This window comes from Hypanus sabinus, chromosome 5 (genome assembly GCF_030144855.1).
Source record: "Hypanus sabinus isolate sHypSab1 chromosome 5, sHypSab1.hap1, whole genome shotgun sequence".
Lineage (NCBI taxonomy): Eukaryota > Metazoa > Chordata > Chondrichthyes > Myliobatiformes > Dasyatidae > Hypanus > Hypanus sabinus.
The window spans coordinates 18,447,388-18,467,411 of record NC_082710.1 but is presented as its reverse complement, the minus strand read 5'-3'; the positions used below and the strand labels follow the sequence as shown (position 1 = coordinate 18,467,411).

Below are 20,024 nucleotides of genomic sequence, written 5' to 3'. Positions count from 1 at the left end.
TCAGCTCTTTATCACTTCTACCTATCACTTCCTGGTTTCTGACATCATCCCAGCTCTCTTCCCTCCCTCATCTGCCCATCACCCATTGCATCTGCATCCACCAATCATCTGCCAGCTCTTGCTCCACTTTTTGACACTACCCATCTCCCCTTTATCCTTCTAGTCTCAACTGGAAACACTAGCTGCACATTACCCCACATATATGCTGCCTGACCCAGTGAGTGTTTTTTTTTTAAATCAGTGCCTTTGTACGTTGCTCCAATTTCCATCTTTGGAGTCTTTTGTCTCCAAGGATGACATATGTCTTTATCAAATGAGTAGTGGGTGTAAAATAATTCAAAGAACATTAATTGTCATGGAAAAATATATTAAGTGATATAAAAATTCCTTTTGGCTGCTTCCATTACTGATATCTTCACTTTGTTCATTATCATTTGAAACAGATTGAAAATATGTCATACTGATTTCTAACAGAAAAAATATGAAATATGCCGAGATCAGTAATACAGTCAGTCCCTGCATATGTAAGGCTCTCATTCCTGTGGCATGCAGGCAAGTTGATCTTTTCGTAAATCATAAGAAGTACATTTTCTATAGCCATACATGTCCTATTACTCTACATACACTTGCTGTAAACATTTTTTCTTCATTTCAGTAAATCTTCACTTTTGCACTACCCAAATCAAACTAATAGTATATATCATTCCAATTGCTAATAAATACCATGAAGCATTTTATCACTACTATCCAGAACAATGCTTTAAAATATATGGGAGAATGTGTGTAAAACTGGATTTTCATGCATCAGGAATGCAACTATCACTCCAAAGATCTTATTAAATTTAAATTAAGTGATCTCTTACTTCTCACTAGAAAACAGAAGTTAACCCTGAGCAACTCTGTCAATGACAGCACTGCAATCTTGGCTCAAAATGATTGTTTTAAGACCAATTCCAGTAACACCAATAAAGTAAATAATCTTGAATTAGAATCTTTATTTTTTGTTAAAATGGTTAAAAACTACTTTTCTTTTTGCAAACAAGAGAAAATCTGCAGATGCTGGAAATCCAAGCAACACCCACGAAATGCTGGATGGAGGAACTCATCAGGTTCTGATGAAGGGTCTCGACCCATAGTGTCAACAGTTTACTCTTTTCCATAGATGCTGCCTGACTGCTGTATTCCTTTCCTTCTTGCAGAAGTATTAAATTGCATATCATGGCAAAACAGAACGAATAATCACTAAATTGTATTAGTAGAAAATAAATCTAAGATTTACTGTTTGAGGAATGATCCTTTGATAAATCACCACCACCAGTTTTAGGGAAATTATGCCAATACAATGGTTTAGGTAAGCAAGAACACTACAGTTAGGCAGCAAGCTCAGATGCAGCGGTTAGTTCGGGTCCAACCAGAGGTATACTTGTTCATTCTGTCTTTTTTTATGATCTCAGACCAGTGCTGTATACCAAGACGATCAGGTACTACAGGACTATCCCATCAGCAAGTTGCTCTATAGCGATGGAGCAGGACTTATTGCGTACCATCGTTATGAAGTCGGCTGGACTTGTCTACTCTTGTGCTGAGAAGATGCATGGGATTGCAAGACCCTGTTGGACAACGGTAATGTAGAATACGCAAGTCTGGCTCACTGGTTCATTGGCGAGTCCAACTGTAGAGAAGCTACATTGCTTCGGTTATGGTGAGGTCTCGGCCTGCCAGCTCTTGCTCCACTGTTTGATTTTCCCTGCAGCAGGGTTACCTTGAGAGAAGACACAGAAGGGGTGTGGGAGAGCCTTTGTGAGGCACACTGGAATCTGTATTGTGTTGGGGGCTGGCCCCTCCCATCAGTGCTGCCCTCCAGTGTTCATTCATTGGAAGAACAAGCTGGACAACATCCCACAGATCTACAGTCATGCCACTCAAGTACTTGGGTTATATTATTCTTTTCTCTTTGTGGCTGTGTTTTCTGAAATCATAACTGTGCGCTATTTGTTCTATGGGTAATGTGTTTTGCACCTTGGTCTACAGGAACGCTGTTTCATTTGGCTATATTCGTTCATGGTTAAATGACAAACTTGAACTTGAAACGTTCACTCAACTTAAGGCAAGTGAGTGCTAAATATTGGTAAATTAAAGGTTTATCGTCTTTGAAAATGGATAAATCCCTGATGAAATGTATCCCAGGTTATTAAAAGAATAAGGGAGGAAATTCTAGGGGGTTTGGGGCAACTTCTGAAATCCTTCTAGCTATAGTAATGGTGACAGGGAACTGTAAGACTACTTATTCTGTATTGTTGTTGAGTAAGTAATTGAACGGTTAAGAAACTGGAATCAGCTTTAATGGACATAATTAGAATGGCACAAAGTGACCAGAAATACACTCTAACTTTGCTTAAAGAAAGTTGTGTATGATCAATTCGATGGAACCTTTGAGGAGGTAACAAAGAGAGTCAATGAGGAAAGAGTTTCTGATGTGGGCTACGTAAATTTCTGGAAGGCTTTTGATGAGATCCCACATGGCAAGCTAATCAAAAAGCAAATACAGTCGGCCCTCCTTATCCGCGGATTCTGCATGTGCGGATTCAACCAACCACAGATTGGGAAAACACTGAAGTTCTCTCGCCAGCACTTGTTGTTTGAGCATGTACAGACTTTTTTCTTGTCATTATTCCCTAAACAATACAGTATAACAACTATTTACATAGCATTTACTTTGTATTAGGTATTATAAGTAAGTCGGAACAGGTACATCCATTATTGTTTAGTGTAATATATAGTATATATTTTACCTTTCTATGCATATAAAACATTTAAGAAATGAGTGTATTTCAATAATGAAACCACTGTGTTGCTTAGTAATAATTGTAGCTTTCATTGGGGCAGAGCATTTCACATGCTCCATTATTCTCACTTTATCCTTTAAAATTGTTCTGATCGTTAACCAACTGTAGTATAATGCTTTTCCAATTACCGATAGCATTTCACCTCTTTCCAATCACTTTATTATTTCCACTTTATTTTCACTCGTGATCGTTTTCCGTCAACGGAACAGAAACACTGCAGGTCACAGGTTCTGAGTTCTGCCAAGTCCTAAAGTCCACCGCACTGAGACAGGTTGAATAAGGGACTTGAGTATCCACGTTTTTTGGTATCCGAGGGGGTCCTGGAACCAATCTCCCACGGATAAAGAGGGCCGACTGTACCCAAAGATTAAGAATTTACTTCCACTCCAAAATATTTTTCCATTTCTCACATGTAACAATAATAACATTTTAGAAAAATTCATGAATACATACCTATTATCTTAATTGTACATTTAAACCAATTATTTAGAAACAAAAATACAATTCATGAAAAAGACTGCTAGCAACTAGCATTGAATGCTAGGATTTCAATGACATAGAGAATATACTACTGCACCTTATAAACTCAGCAACATATAAAGATGTGCAGAATATATCCTTTCCCAACAGAGACAGAAATACATTTGCAAATCATAAATATAAGAGATAAACATTTAAATGTACAAGCACTCTCAAATGTCACACCCACACAATTCTGGCATGAACATTCCAGGGGGGGGAAAAGGCAAATATTCAGAAGGATTTTCTTTGGAGAAAATAAAATGTATCTATCCTTGATCAATGTACTCTGAAAGGTAGCAGAGACAAACCATACAACCCAAAACTCTGACATTTCAGTTCCAAAAGTGAATACCATCAACAGACCAATTGTACATAAAATCCACCTACGAGCAAATGTAAAAAAAAAGGCACTATTTTGATAAAGGACAGGTATCCTGCCCAATATTTACCCATCAAAGTAACATTTATTATCAGAGTACACACGTCCCCACATACAACCTTCAATCAACTCCAAATTAATAAATAATCTGATTCTTATCATTATAATTTGTGTTATTTCAGTATATGAAAAAATGGATATGATATTTTCAATATCCCATCATTAGCTTTTTAAAGTACTCACCAGTGAGAAAACACTTTGGGGAAAATCTATAGTCTGAAAGATCTGATATAAAGTCAAGCCTCTGTTCTCTAAATCCAATCAATAGCAAACATTAACACTTAATAAATCCGAATGAAAAATATTAATAAAAGCAGTGCTGATAAATCTGTAGGGGAATAAAGTCTGTATATTATAGAAAGCAGAATGTCATTTTTAAAGCACGAGTTTTATCCAGCATCCCAGTGGAATCCTATAACAACACAACTGCAGCCGCTATAAACATGAAGAAAAACAAACATAATCAGCTGGTCAGACTACACTCGCACATAGCTTTCATCAGAACGAGAAAATTTAAAAGTCGAACACATGTTATAAAGGAGGAGGAAAAGATTTAGAGAAGAATGAGAGAGTGTGGAGATATGATAGGATGAGGAACACAAGATTGAATGGTAAAACTGGAGGTATTGCCAGCTAAGAGAAGGTGAAGGCTTGCTGATCACATCTGATTCTGTCTGGATGGATAGGAGATAAAGCAGGAGACAAACAAAAAGAGATTAAAAAATTTGAATACTTTTGCATTATTTAACCTCCCTGTTCTTGCTCAACTTTTATCAGTATTTTAATTTTCATTTTAATGAAAGACAATCAACTTGAATTATTAACTGTTTCTCTCTCAAAAAATTTTGCCTAACCTCCAGAATAGTTTCTGCATCTTCTGCTATTATTTACCCTGTTTTCTTAGTTTAATACTCTTTCTTATTGGTTCATTCTGTAACATTTTGTCGTGGATCGAAAATATCTGTATATATGAAGTATTGGGCTTTGCCTTAAAATCATCAGACTATTTAAATAGAGAAAGAGCTTACAGTAATACCAGCAGCCTTGAAGCGCAGCATGAATAATCATGAGCACAATAAATTTTTTGTGAAATTAAACTGATCAGACGCATGACGTGTCTGCTGTGCAAACTAAAGAACGCCCACAGATATTACTAATACAGCAGGCTTTTCCAACAGTTTCAAGGTCTTTGAATTATAAAGTGCAAAAGACAAAACTCAGGTTCAATGCTATGCTACGTACAATATCAAAAGGAATAGCAGATAATACACAATTTTAAAAATACATGAAGAACATTAAACATGAAGTACTTACAGTAAAAAAAGATGCATTCTCTTCAAAGGCAAGAGCATTTAAGTGTGAAAGAGAGGTTGCTGAGGGACTGTCAGCTCCTTTGAAATGTGTGAGTCATTGTACTGTGAACATCAGCATCAGACCTATATTCTCACTGACATCACCATCTCCAACTTTGCTGCAAGAGCAGCTATGGCAACCACATCGTGTAATGTAAAACTGAATCCTTTAATTGTTTTTACAACTTCCTAAAGCATCAGCCATTGAACTCCAATTGATTAAACAAAATTAATGCTCCCTCACTGACATGAAGGATCTGCTTCTGATAATTACAGAGCAGCAAATAAAGATGTACACTGGAAACAGGAACCCATTTATTCTGAAATATACATGAAATTACCTCTTTATTAGGCACAGGTCTTCTGCTGCTGTAACCCATCATTTCAAGGTTTGATGTGTTGTGCGTTCAGAGATGCTCTTCTGCACACCTTTGTCGCAATGCTTAGTTATTTGAGTAAGTGTCAGCTTGAACCATTCTGGTCGTTCGCCTTGGACGTCTCTCGTTATCAAGATGTTTTTCCTCACAGAACTGCTGCTCAATGGATGTTTCCTTTTCGTGTTTGTGTTTAGTTTTTTTTGTAAACTCTAGAGACTGCTGTGTGCGAAAATCCCAGGAGATCAGTAGTTTCTGAGATACTCAAACCACCCTGTCTGGCACCAGCAAACATTCCACCAGTCAAGGTCACTTAGATTATATTTGTTTCCTATCCTATGTCTGAACAACAACTGAACCTCTTGACCATGTTGACATACTTTTATGCATTGCATTGTTGTCACATCATTGGCTGATCAGATATTTGCATTAAGGTGTACAGGTGTACCTAATAAAGTGGCCACAAATGTAGACAAAATAAAGCAGTCCCTAGATCAGGGTGTGGAAAAATAGGTTGATTATGATTGATCTTAAATTTCTGAAGGTACAGTAAATGTCATAATGGACTGAAACCCCTGCATCAATAATAGTGATTAAAATGAATTAATATATTTGGTGAAATACAATAAATTTAAGTTATAGAGTAGAAGTTTTTAAAGATACATGCTGTGTAGCTGTGGACTGTACTTCTAGAAAGCAAAGATTACACTGGTATTTCAGGACAGGCTAGTATGGAAATAAATAAGCAGAGACCCGGTGATGTGCAAAGATATTAAGTGGGTCTAACTCAGGCATGGACAAACTATGGCCTGCGGGCCATATGCGGACCGTTAAGCTTTTTAATCCGGCCCGCAGAACTTGATGAAATTATATTAATAAACCTTGTTAACATTTTTTCCCCGCAATTCTGGCGTTTTCCCAATAGAATACGCACTCTATATACATTTGTGGCGACCCATTTCCTGGCACATCTGAACCGGCTCACAATTAGCCAGCGTTCCGGCTAAGGGAGATAGCCTGCGGGGATTTGCGAGCACAGAGCTTTGGAGCCTCTGCACCATGGGGGGGGGGCAGGTTGAGGGAGGCTTAAAAGTGAGGCTGGGGATTTCGAATAACGTTTTTTTCTTCAACTGCAGTTACCGACTCCGTGTCGTAATTTTAGCGCTGTATGTAGTACACCGCTACACATTGACCTTTGTTGCGGTGCAGCGTATTACTCCACATTTGCGCTTTACTCTTTGTTCGGCTCGAGCTATTTGTGTGAACAGGCGTTCAGCGTCATGAACATCAACAAAGCCAGCCACAGATCCAAGTTAACTGACCAACACCTCAGATCCATCCTGAGAATCACCACAACAAATCTAAATCCAGACTTTGATGCGCTGGCTAAAAAGGGAGACCAACAACACTGTTCCCACTGAAATTAAAAATAAGTTTCTTCGTTGTGTTATGTAAAAATGCATTTGAAAATATTTTTTTCAATAAGCCTTACATGTTACATGTCATTTCTGTTAAGTGATGGACATGAGTAGTGCGCAGGTGCACGTACGTTCTCAAAATAAAAAAATGCGCTCCAGATCAAATAACGCGCTCCACATACTGGCGCACTGTCACTGTTCTGTCCTTGTGCTGGTCGTTGTTGAGTTTTGGCACAGGGGACAATTGAATAAGAAGGAGCAGGACAAGTAGACCTGCATCTCCTACCGTTTTTGAAATAAAGACAGGCAGGAGGAGAGTGATGATGATAATATCTTGAAGGATAACAGAATTTTCAGTGCTTTAAAATAATAACTGTTACTATTAAAAAAAGCTGTATTTTATTCATTTAATTTTCAGTGTTTTAAAAGTCATTTCAATAAATAGCTAAATACCATGGGACTTCAAAGAGATATTTTGTCGTAATGCATTTGTTCATTTTCAATTGAAATTGAAGCACATGTTTTCTACATATCCCATGATATTTTATTTTCTCTTATGAGGTGTATTACCAAAACACTCCGTCCATCTGCTCCTGGTCCAGCCCCCCTGTCAAATTTTAGAACCCTTTCTGACCCACAAGTCAAAAAGTTTGCCCACCCCTGGTCTAACTCGTACAGTGACAGACCAGTCACATCACCAGATAATTTCCTCACAATTTGTATTGTACACAAGCCAAAAAAAAAAACAAGCCCCTGCTTTCAGTTGTGAAGGGAAACAACGCTGTGACAAAATGAAATTCAAAGAGCAGGAGAATTATATTGAAAAGCGGGAGTACAAGGCGGGAAATCAGAAAGCAATGCAAGGTTGCTTTTCAAGTGTTGAAGAGATGAATAAAGAGATGGGATTAAAAAATATCAAAAGGGGTAGTGAGAAAGAGGTTGTACTAGCTAAGCTAGGGATGGCCAGCTGTTATGATGTTTTGTAAGACAGAATTTGAGGAGAACTACATGAACCAAACGCATGACTGAACAAACCCTCGCATCAGACAGTGTTAGAATTTGCAGAGGATGCAGTTCAGTAAGTGAGCTGAGCCCCGAAGTTAAGCCTCGAGGAGACAATGTAATTGAAAATAATCGAATGTTACAACAGAAGAAAAAGAAAATAATATGAAGTAAACGAGAGCAATCACAAACATGAGAAAATCTGCAAATGCTGGAAATCCAGAGCAACACACACAAAATGCTGGAGGAACTCAGCAGGCCAGGCAGCATCTATGGGAAAGAGTAAAAAGTCAATGTTTTGGGGCGAGACCCTTTGACAGAGCTCTCCTCTCCCATCAGATTCCTCCTTCTCCAGCCCTTTACCTTTCCCAGGCATTGAACCTGGCTTCACCTATCACCTTCTAGCTATCTTCCTTCGCCTCCCTCCACACCTTGTTATTCCAGCATCTTCCCCCTTCCTTTCCAGTCCGGAAGAAGGGTCTCAGCCTGAAGCGTCGACTGTTTATTCATTTCCATTGATGCTGCCCAGCCTGCTGAGTTCCTCCAGTACTTTCTGTGTGTTGCTTTGGATTTTCAGCATCTGCAGATCTCCTCGTGTTTATAGTAAATGCTCTTTTGTTACTAGACATTTGAGGTAATTGATTTGACTTTCAGTTCCAAGTTCCAAATTAAGTGGTCTATATTATGAAATTCCCAACTTTGTTTTTAAAGATACTGAAACTAGGACTAGACTTTCTTTATTGACCCACTAAGTAACATTGCTGCATAGTGAAATTTATTCGTCTTAGATTTCTCAATTTTTAAACAGATTTTTTGAACCACACAAATGTTCTTTTGTGGACAAATTCACGCAAAAATACCTGTAAATCCATTTCTAACGTGTTGAACAAAATGCAAGTGGTAGGGAGGAGGATATTTATGAGGATACAGGAGGGGGTCACTTCCTTGAGAAAGACCACAGGAAATACCTCAGCTTCGCAGATCTATAAAAAAGTGAGGGCAAAAAATCCATTACAAGCAATTAAAAAAGAACTTAAGGGACATCAAGATAAAGTTGTAACTATTAATGGGAAAAAGTACAGCAAGGGAAAGTGTTTGCCCTAAGATAGGTGCAGGTGAAATTGTAAAGGGAAGGCCAGTTGCAATGTGTAAATGACAGTTTCATTAGCGCGCACCTAGCAGCCAGTGACACTTCCACTGAAGCGCACCAGAGATTGGTTCTTGTTACCCAGCAACCATGAGACAAAGGTTGACTACCAAACTTCCCCTGCCCTTTGACCATATTTTTCATAGTTCTCAGGAAGTGCCTCTCAGTGAAGGCACAGATCAATGGTGCTCTCCACAGATCAAGTTTTTGTCGGGCTTATCAATACCTTGGTTAAAGTATTGTACATCTGGATGTACAGATTATATTAAATTCAGACATGAGTGCTGGAGATAAAAAAGCCAAGTTACCCATGTAAAACTTTGGCACATAAGATTCTGATAAATCCAGCACTCTGGAGAGGTTGGTGGTGCAGCACTAGTCAATATACTTGCTATTCTGACCCAACACATTTTTTAAATTACTTCATTTGTTGTTACACAGTTACATAATAGGTTATCCAGTGCACCTGGTGCATTTCTAGGGAGTGCAGAAAATGAGCTCCAGTGAACCAGATGCCAACAAACATCTGGGATTTCCAAACAATCAGATGATCAGCTTTCTATCAGTGCTGAATTCCAAGAACTCACTTTGGATCCAAGATTGAAGTATTCCTCAAAAGGCAAAAAACCGAGAGCTGTGGAGAAAAGGCACCCAATGGGTCTACACACACAAAATGCTGGAGAAACTCAGCAGTTCAGGCAGCATCTATGGAGAGGAATAAAGAGTTGAAGTCTCATGCTGAGACCCTTCAACGGGACCCTTACCCAGTGGGTTAAATTATGGAGAGAGATTGCCCAAAAGGTTAAGTTATGCAGAAAGATTACCCAATGGGTTCAATAATGCAGGAAGATTACAAACTCACGTCACATTTCCTAAAATTTAGAAGGTTATGCGTTGACTTGACTGAGATTCTTGTCAACGGTGGTAATTAATGCCACATCAACTGTTAACATTGAACCCGAGACGGATGGAATTTTGTTCACTGAAGAGAGAAAGACAGACAAATTGAAATTAGTTTGCAGATCAGACTCAAAGACGCTGAAAGACATCACAGGCTCAAGAAATCTATGAAAGTCTCTGACTGCAGATTATTAAAAATTAGTGAACAATTATTAAAATTAAATGGTAACATTATATTGACAACAAGAGGAATGAGATTAAAAGACAGATTATGCACTAGTTGTACAGAGCATATGGTAACACTATCTGTGCTCAGTTCTAGAAACCATTAACTCGGGAAAGGCATACAGGTCTTGGCGAGATACATTGCAGATTATTTAAAGTAATACCCATGAGTTTAAGAGTAAGCCTCCTATACAGACGATATTAGATTGGTTTGCTGTCACTTGAATCCAAGACTTTGAGGATTGAGTGACCTTATCAAGGTGTTTAGAGTAACATCTAGGAAAGTTTAAAAAAAAATTCTCTGGTGCAGAAACTGAACTAACAAGAGCACAAGTACAGCCAGAACCGGCAGAAGTTAAATCACAAACCCTTCCTTTCCTGAAAAAGTAGGGGAAGCTAAACCTCTCCCCCAAAGGGGTGAGGGTCCAGTCAATAGAGATGCTGAATAATGAGCTGAGCAGTTTTTTTGGACTGTCGGGGGCATGAAGGAAATGCGGGTTAATGGTATTGAGATACAAATCAGCTCAAAGGCTAAATGAATGGCATAACAAGCTACAAGGGCCTGAGAACCAAATCCTATTTCTAGCAGATTTGCGCAGTCCTGATTGAACATCTAAAAGAAGACAGCATTGTGCTGCCAGCAAAGTAGCTTCAAATCACAACCTTCCTCTGTGAAAATTATCTTGCCACCAAGACACATCAGTCAGAAATTTGAAATCATTTCAAATTATCGTCCAGACCTTAAAAGATTAAAATAATACTGGAAGGTTGAAAATGATCAATTTACTATAATGCCTAAAAACCTAGAGTTGAAATCCATACCCTGACATCAGAACTTTATTTCCCTTCTCATTTTTGAAGGCTGCACTTCATGTACTGATACTACATGGCAAGTTAATAGAGTGAAAAAGCAGCAAAGTTAAATAAAGTTTTGACTATTCAATGTTGGGGGGAGGGGGAAATCATCGTTAATATACACCAGAATTCCAAACTGCAGTTCACAAAATTACTATAAAATAATGCTCTGTTTTATACACATAAGAGCTCTCTGATTATTAGGTTCAACTACACAAACACATTTTGCAGGACGTGTTCAGTCAGAAACATAGTGTGGCGAGCATTCGGACAATGAAAGCAGACGAGAGAGGCTTGCTTAGCTTAACTGCTGGTTTTCTGCGATAAGCACAGAAACAGACTGGGTGTTATAACCCAGGGACAGCACCCACTCAGTCACATACAGACCGGGGAGGTGATGACTATCCACCCCAGTTACAACCAGGCTGACTCACAAACACACAAGCGAATAACTGTATAATCCAAGCTAAAATACAACAATAAACGTACTTGAACATTCCACCATAATCCCACGAAAGTATTTTAAGACAAGAACAATAAATAGCGATGGCTACTAGGAATGCTGGGGCGGGTTGTTGACCACTCGCCTCCCCCTCCTTGAGCGCTACAATATTAACAATTTGTTAGGAGGAACATTTACAGATCAGGAGCATCCCACTTTTATTTTTAAATCTAGAAGTCAAAAAAAGTACATAGCATAAAAACTGACAATATTTCCCACCCCCTCCAGTCTTCTCCTATCATTTCGCATTTCCCCCTCCCTCCACTACTTTCAAATCTCTTATTATCTTTCCTTTCAGTTAGTTCTGAAGAAGGGTCTCGGCCCGAAACGTCGACAGCGCTTCTCCCTATAGATGCTGCCTGGCCCGCTGTGTTCCACCAGCATTTTGTGTGTGTTGTTGTTAATATTTACCACCTTATCCCTTCCAAATTTGGGTTATTTTAAAAGAGTATTAGAAAGGTATGGATAATGACACAATTCAAGAAATCACTAAAAGAGCAGGATCAAAAATTAAATTGGGTTCAGAACTAAAATCCTAACAGCAAATTATTCTTCAAGCCAAGGGCCAATTCCCTCGTGCTTATGTGTGTGCAGGTAAAATACTTTAAAATGCTTTGTGTGGGTGGTAATGGGCTTTAAAAGGGAGCAAAGTTTTATTGAAGGATTTGTGTATACATTAAAATATGTAATACAGGAAAGCATTCTTTGAAATGCTTTACAAGCTGAAAGTACTCAGGCTGTCAGAACGTGTTCCAGAAAAATGACAGCAGATGATAATCCTATCCTGGAAAAATGGCTTAAGGATATCATTGGTCAGCTGAAAGAGAATGTAGGGAATAGGCTTCTGACTTGCAGTCAAAAGCAAGATAGAAAAGGGTAATGCTTTTCTGCAAGCACCTAGCCTCAAAGAGAAGGCAGAGTGGTAGGCACAAAATTGCCACTTGCTACCACAATGCTCCACATTATATAAATAAGACGTAGGAACAGAACTAGACTATTTGGGTCCATCAAGTCTGCTCCACCATTTCACCATGGCTTATCCAATTTTCCACTCAGCCCTAATCTTCTGCCTTCTCCTCTTAATCCTTCATGCTCTGACCAATCAAGAACCTATCTACCTCTGCCTTAAATATACATAAAGACTGCTGCTGTAGCAAAGAATTCTACAGATTCTCCACTCTGTCTAAAAAAAAATCCTCCCCTTTGCCATTCTAAAAGGACACCCCTCTATTCCGAGGCTGTGTCCTCTGGTCTTAGACTCTCCCACTAGAGGAAACACTCTCCCCACATCCACAGGTTTAAATGAGGTCACCCCTCATTCTTCTGAATTCCTGTGAATATAACTGTTATCTTGCCTTCTTCATAGCTACATTGCTATGTTGAATCCAGGTTAGATTCTCAGAGATATTGACATGCAGGAACTTGAAATTCCTCACTCTCTCCACTCCGATCCCTCTATGGTGTGCATTTCCTCATCTTACCCTTTCTGAAGGCTACAATCAGTTATTTGGTCATATTGATGTTCAGTGCAAGTTTGTTGCTGCAATACCACTAAACCAGCCGATTTATCTTGCTCCTGTACATCCTTTCATCACCATCTGGAACTCTGCCAACAATGGTTGTATTGTCAGGAAACTTACAGATGGCATTTGAGCTGTGTCTATCCACAGGGATGGATGTAGAGGGAGTAGAACAGTGGGATAAGCACACATCCCCGAGGAGTGCCTGGGTTGATTGTAAGCGAGGTGGAGGTGTTGTTTCTGATTCATACCGATTCTGGTCTACCAGTTAGGAAGTCGAGGATCCATTTACAGATGGAGGTAGAGAGGTCCATGTTCTGGAGCTTTTTGATCAGAACTGTAGGAATGATTGTGGTAAATGCTGAACTGGAGTCAATAAAAGCATCCTGATATGGGTATTTGTATTGTCCAGGTGATTAAAGGCCGTGAGAAGAGCCAGTGAGATCACAGCTGTAGACCTATCGTGGCAATAGGCAAAGGCAGTGGGTCAGGTCCTTATTGAGGCAGGAGTTGATTCTAGCCCTAACCATCCTCTCAAAGCACTTCACTGTTGAACTGAGTGCTGCTGAACGATAGTCATTAAAGCAGCTCAGCCTGCTCTTCTTGGACAGTGGTATAATTATTGCCCTTTTGCAACGGGTGGGAACTTCCAACTGTAGCAGTGAGTGATTGAAAATGTGTTTGAACAACCCCGCCAGCTGGTTGACACAAGTCTTCAGAGCCTACTAGGTACTCCATTGGGGCCTGTCACCTCATGAGGGTTCACCCTCTTGAAAGACAGCCTGACGTCAGCCTCTGAGACGGATCACAGAGTCACTGGGCGGTGCAGGAATCCGCATCTGCATAGCTGTAGTTTTATTCTCCCTTTCAAAGTGAACTCGTCTGGGAGTGAAGCTTCACTACCATTCATAGTGTGAGGCTTCGCTTCGTGGGAAGTAATGATTTGCAAACCATATCAGAATTGGCGTACATTCAATTTTGCCTCTAGCCTCATTCGTAATTGCCCCTTAGCTCTTGAAATAACCTCACGCAAGTTGTAGCTGATTTTCTTGCACAGACCCGGGTTGCCAGACTTGAATGCCACAGATCCAGCCCTCAGCAGACTATGAACCTCCTGGTTCATCCACGGCTTTTGATTTGGGTATGTACAGCAAGCTTGCCTAGGCACACACTCATCCACACAGGTTTTAATGAAGGCAGCTGTGGCTTAATCATTCTGACTCGAAGATGAATCCCTGAATACAGTCCAGTCCACAGACACAAAGCAGTCCTGTAAGCACTCTTGTGCCTCCCTGGTCCATACATTCTTGGTCCTTACTACTGATGCTGCAGTCTTCAATCTCTGCCTATCACTCAGGGAATAGAAATACAGCCAGGTGATCAGATTTCCCAAAGTGTGGGCGTGAGACAGCACAGTCAGCTCTCTTGATGGTGTAACAGTGGTCCAGTGTGTTGATTCCTCTGGTACTACAAGTAATTTGTTGATAATTATTTCGAGACTTTAATAATATTTAGATTTAATTATACAGAGAATTACTCTGCAGCCCCCTCCAATTTTTCTAGAGCATCAGTAAGAAGGAAACGAACAGCCATTAAATACCCATGTTTTGCAGCAACAAATTAGCTATAGCTTAACAGGATAGAATCTTAACCTTAACTTCCTAACTCCATGAAGCCAAATGAAATTGTTATGGGATATTCAAAGAGAATTTCTGCACAACTCTGCTTTAGGTCTTTAAATAACCCAGAAGTGATTAGTAGTGCAACAATCAAGTTGAGTCTAGTGTTCTCCCAAGGCATAATTCCCTGAATGGAGCACATCTTTATGCAACTTAGTTTAACATGGAGAGGCCAATGCACAGGCAGCCACAGTGGCATAGAATGCAAAATGACTGGGGACCCTTCACTACAGCAGCCTTCCTCCATCTTCACTACCATTCTTCCGCCAGCTCTGCCGTTGAGGTCCTGGGTAGGTCACTCCTTTCCCTTGACCTTACCAGGAGCTGAACTCCAGACAGCATCACTCTTGGGATCGCAGGAACTCACAGGCCTCTCCAACACAAGGTGACAATCGTCGGATAAGAACTGATTAGGTCTTTTTGATTGCACAAATGAGATGAGATTTGCTTCAGCCCTCCTCCCCCCCCCCCCACCCCCCAATGCAAGGAGGAGTACCATTCCAACTTGACAATGCTGGATTTATTCAGGTTTGCAGGCCAAATAAATGTCATAATGCACACCATACTCCATATCCTTTGCTGCTTGCACTGTTACTGTTGATAACATTACTGTCAAAACAAGACACACCAACATAAGCCATTGCACTGCACTAGCAAAATTCCAATGAAATGTGTAGCTAGATATCCAAATAAAGTCAAAGTCAAGTTCATTGCCATATGCAAAAATGCTACAGGAAAGATGCAAACAAGGTTGAAAGAGTACAGAAAAAAAATTACAAGGATATTGCTGGATATGGAAGACCTGAGTTTATAAGGAAAGATTGAAAAGTTTAGGACTGCATTGTTTAGAATGTAGAAGATTGAGAGGAGATTGGATAGAGGTATAGATAGGGTAAATGCAAGCAGGCTTTTTCCACTGAGATTGGGTGGGACTACAACTTGAGGTCATGGCTTAAGGGTGAAAGATTAAGTGGGACAAGAGGAGAAACTTCTTCACTCAGAGGGTCGTTGTGGAATGAGCTGCCAACACGAGTGATGCATGCCAGCTCAACAGGTAAATGGACAGTCGGGGTATGGAGAGCTACAGTCCCGGTGCAGGTTGATGAGAGTAGGCATTTTAAATAGTGTTGGCATGGCCTAGATGGGCTGAAAGGCCTGTTTTGTGCTGTACTTCTGTATGACTTTATTTGTAAGCACAGGTGCAATGAAAAACTTACTGATAGCAGCATCCCAGTCACATAGCATCAGACCAATAATATTCACAACTAAAAAATTAAACAAATTTTACAGTTTTTACTAAAAACAACACAATTGGAACAAAAAGATCATTCCATTGTAATACAAAGTGGCCATTCTGCTGTTATACAAAGGTAGTGATTAGAATTGCACTGGTTGCTTCAACAACCCAATGGTTGGAGGTTAAGTAACTTCTTGAATCTGATAGTGTGGGTCTTCCTCATCAGTGGTAGCTTTAAGAAGATGGTATGATCTGGTTGATGGAGTTCTTTGATGATCCTCATGTAGATTCTACACTGGCATACCTTCCCTGTAATTGCATCATTGTACCAGCCTCAGGACAAAATACCCAATTTGTTAACTAGTGATATTATGCAAGTATGTTAATCATTTCTGATTAATCTGCAAATGAAACCATTTTTAAATCATACAAATGACAGAGACTTTGGAAAATCCGAAGAGAGCCATTACATTAAATGCCAGTTTAGATTTTATTTCTAATTTGAAATTAGAAAAAGGTGAGATTCAATTGAAAAGCGTAGACTTGAAAAATTATATTCATAGAAAAAGTTAAATTCATAGATTGCGTCTGAATTGATATTTTGTTCCAATTTATGAAAGGATCAGGGTCACAAATTTTACCCTGTACAGGTCTAAGTTCAGACTTCAGGTCACGACATCATTCTTTCTTCCAAATCATTCCAACCCCTTGGAACAGATTTCTGATGATGGCTTCACCTATGAATTTTCATCCAGTTTCATTTAGACTCATTTTAATCTGGAGCCAAGATCACCTCTTGAAGAAATTTGGAGAAGGTTGGAGCTATACCGAATTATCAGAACAGATCTCTTAAAATAAATTTCCATCATTTTAGGCAATGGTGGTCAAAAAGTTCCTATTTTTTCCCCCACATGATTTAGTTGTTTTTACTATTTTCTTGATGATTTGGGAGATGATCACTGGACATATATTGTGATAAACAAGGAGAGGGCCTTTTCCAGTCTCTAGTTGCATTTATAATCAATCATTATGTAGCACAGCACCACAGTTTCTGTCAAATATTTCAAATCAAGTTGATATGTACAGTGTGGGAAAACATGCTAGTCAATTATTTCCAAACACCTGTCTGAGCAATGGCAAAGGTCAAAGAGAAATCTCCCGGAGTTTATTTCCTTAAAATGGCCTTGGGCATTTGCCTCCTATAATTATCCTGAGCACAATACATTCTTAAAATCAGTTGGAGTAGAAGCATAAAATGTCATAACTGCCCGAAACTTGTTGGCCTGTCAGCACATTGAGATGTCCACATGCTGGTGGACGCCCCTAAGCTTGAAGAGGAAGGACCACAGTACAGGGCAGTGATTCCCAATGGGGGCAGTTACATGTCCAAAGGGGGTGTTAGGGGAAGTCACCGGCAGGTATCCAAGATTCTAGTAGGTGGGGGTGATAAACAACACTCTAACTTGAGGAATATGGGGATGCATCAAAGCTTGATGGGAAAGGACCACAGTATCCAGTTATTCTGCTCCTGGAGAGGAAGGAGCCAAACTGGGAGAGGAAGTCCCTCAAGCAGTGTACCATCTGAGAGGGTCAGATGTGTGGCAAAATTCCTCCTGGTTTTAAGTAATAAAAGTATTGACTCTGAATGCAAGAATAAAAAGACATTATTCTTTTTAAAAATTCTGCATAAAGTTTTAAAAAAATTGGTTTTTACTGGAGTTTAGAAGACTTAATGGTTTTGTTGAAAATAATGGAATTCTAATAGCACTTGAAACACCGGAAGAAAGGAAAAATGTTCCTGGACTATTTGAGTTGAGGGTTTACAGCTCACATTAAGGGAAAATACACAGAGAGGAGAAATTTCCTTACTCATGCTATAAACTATGTGCCATTAGATTGTGAAGCCTGAACTGCTGAATATATTTAAGTAGACTGACAGATTTGTAAACACAAAAGACATGCGTGCGTATGGGATTCTGGTCCTGAGACAGATGATTATACTGATTGGCAAAGCAAGCTCCAAGGGCCAAATGCCTCCTCCTCCTGTTTTGCTAGTTTTGTAGGTTTCACGGCATCTCATGCTATTTTTTTTTTTACTATGCGGCACATTTATCAAGCAATAACCTCGGTGCAATCAACATCAAAACAAATCTTAAACAAAAGAGCTGACAGAATTCCATACCATATGCTCAAATTACCTTCCATTCCATGACGAATTCTCTCCAATTTGTTTTATTATGCACCTGGAGAAAATAGTCTGGAAATCAGTTTGCTTTTCTTCATCATGGATTAAAAAAGCAAAACTGCTTTACAATACCCCATTTAATGGCAGAAATTCCCAGACCGACATTAAAAGAACTGAAAACACATGGACGCATTTTCTGAAGCTCTGAATGCTAATTTACCCAGGTGGATCACAAATTGCTGGCTCACAAATGACAGGAATGCCACAAGCCACTCTATGTCAGATAGACAAGCTTCGATCTAAAGCAACATTATGCCCCGTTTCCAGGCAACCATTACAGAGAATCCACAGGCTGCAAAAATTCACATGGTTGACTTAACAGACACATACAAGATATGCCGATTCGAACGTCTTTCATGGGAATAAAACTATATACAATCCTTTTTGTATCCTAGTGGGAATCCAAAAGTTAGCTATTTCTCAACCCTGAACAATTAAAACTGATAATCATATTTTATATACATCAGCCCTTTAAACAGTCCTGTGCAAGTAAATTTCAAATATGTCAGTCAGTGGGAAGGAAACTTTAGCTTAGTGCAGAAACATCTGCTGTTTTGTCAAATGAATGCTTGTTTCAGTCCACTGGTCAATCATTCTCATGCTAACATAGACGGGAACTTTTCCTCTGCAGACATACACAACTGAGTGTCCACTAATTCTAAGCACCTGCTTTTATCTGAATAAAAAAGCACCAGCATTTGGACATAGTTACACGTAACTTTAAAGTCAAAACATTTAAATGTGCATGTGGAAAATTCACGGTTTTTCTAAAAAAAAGTAGCCCTGGTGTATCCAATTCATGCAACAAACACTGACGTACAGCAGATATAGTTTGTACTTCCCATTCTCACATTTTCCTTTCATTCTGCTCCTTTACACCTCATCCTCCTCCCACCCCACCTACTTCACCAACGCTTCCCTTCATGCCAATCGCTAATCCTCCCCCCTCCTTCTATGAGCCTCACTTTCCCACTCCCCTCCCTTCCACCTACCCCTCTCTGTTTCTCTGCCCTCCTTGACTCTGGTCCGCCCGTATTTCCCCTGAATTAAATCCTCCTGTCCCACCCTTCCATCCACGCCAGCTCCCCCTTTATCCTTCCCTTCCCCAAATCCCACAATCTGCCCTCCTTCTCCATTTCTTTACCCTGTTACTCCTGCTCTTCCCTCAACCTCTTCTCCCTCACCACTGCCAACTACCTCCACCCTTACTCCTCCCCTTCACATCCCTACCTTTACCCTCCAATTTACCATCCTCCTATTCAGCCATTCTCATCCATTCTTCCCTACTCTTCTCCACGCACTGGACCCCTGACATTGCTTCAACAGACTCTTCCTCCTCCGCTTCCTCGATATCCTCCCTAACCCTCATCTTCCTGACACCTCCTCCCGACTCTTCGATACCTCTTCCAGTTTCCCTCTCTCTCCTCGCCTTCCAACTTCTCTCCACTGCCTTCCTTTCCTCCCTCAGTCAGGTTTCCATTCACACTGGTTGAGGACCGCTCCCGGGAAGTTACAAGTTTTGACATGAACCCCAACGATGCTGCTGGACCATTATCAAACTCATACTGGTTTTTATTAAGCTGCTCCACCACCCGGACCCTCCAACCCAGACGCTTTTGTTTCCCACCACAAGGGTTTGTGGTCGGGAAATAACGGCCAGTGTTCAGCGGACATACAAATTATTCAGACTCACCACCACATCCACTCTCAGTTTCCCCTGGCGAAACCCTGCGACCGCGGGCGGGGCGGGGCGGTGCAGGG

The 20,024-nt window shown here is 40.1% G+C and overlaps 1 protein-coding gene across 4 annotated transcripts in view; it reads right to left on the bottom strand.

The window, feature by feature from the left end:
• Positions 1–20,024, bottom strand: part of pam (peptidylglycine alpha-amidating monooxygenase) — a 164,307-nt gene extending 144,283 nt beyond the window's left edge. For 3 of the 4 annotated variants that reach the window (XM_059969476.1, XM_059969472.1, XM_059969475.1), the window contains exons 1-2: positions 9,963–10,082; positions 8,814–8,936 (exon numbers count right to left, since the gene is read on the bottom strand). The gene's annotated coding sequence lies outside the window, so the exon portion shown is untranslated. Of the gene's footprint in view, positions 1–8,813; positions 8,937–9,962; positions 10,083–19,956 lie in introns of those variants that run through there. The other variant, XM_059969473.1, reaches the window with a different exon arrangement.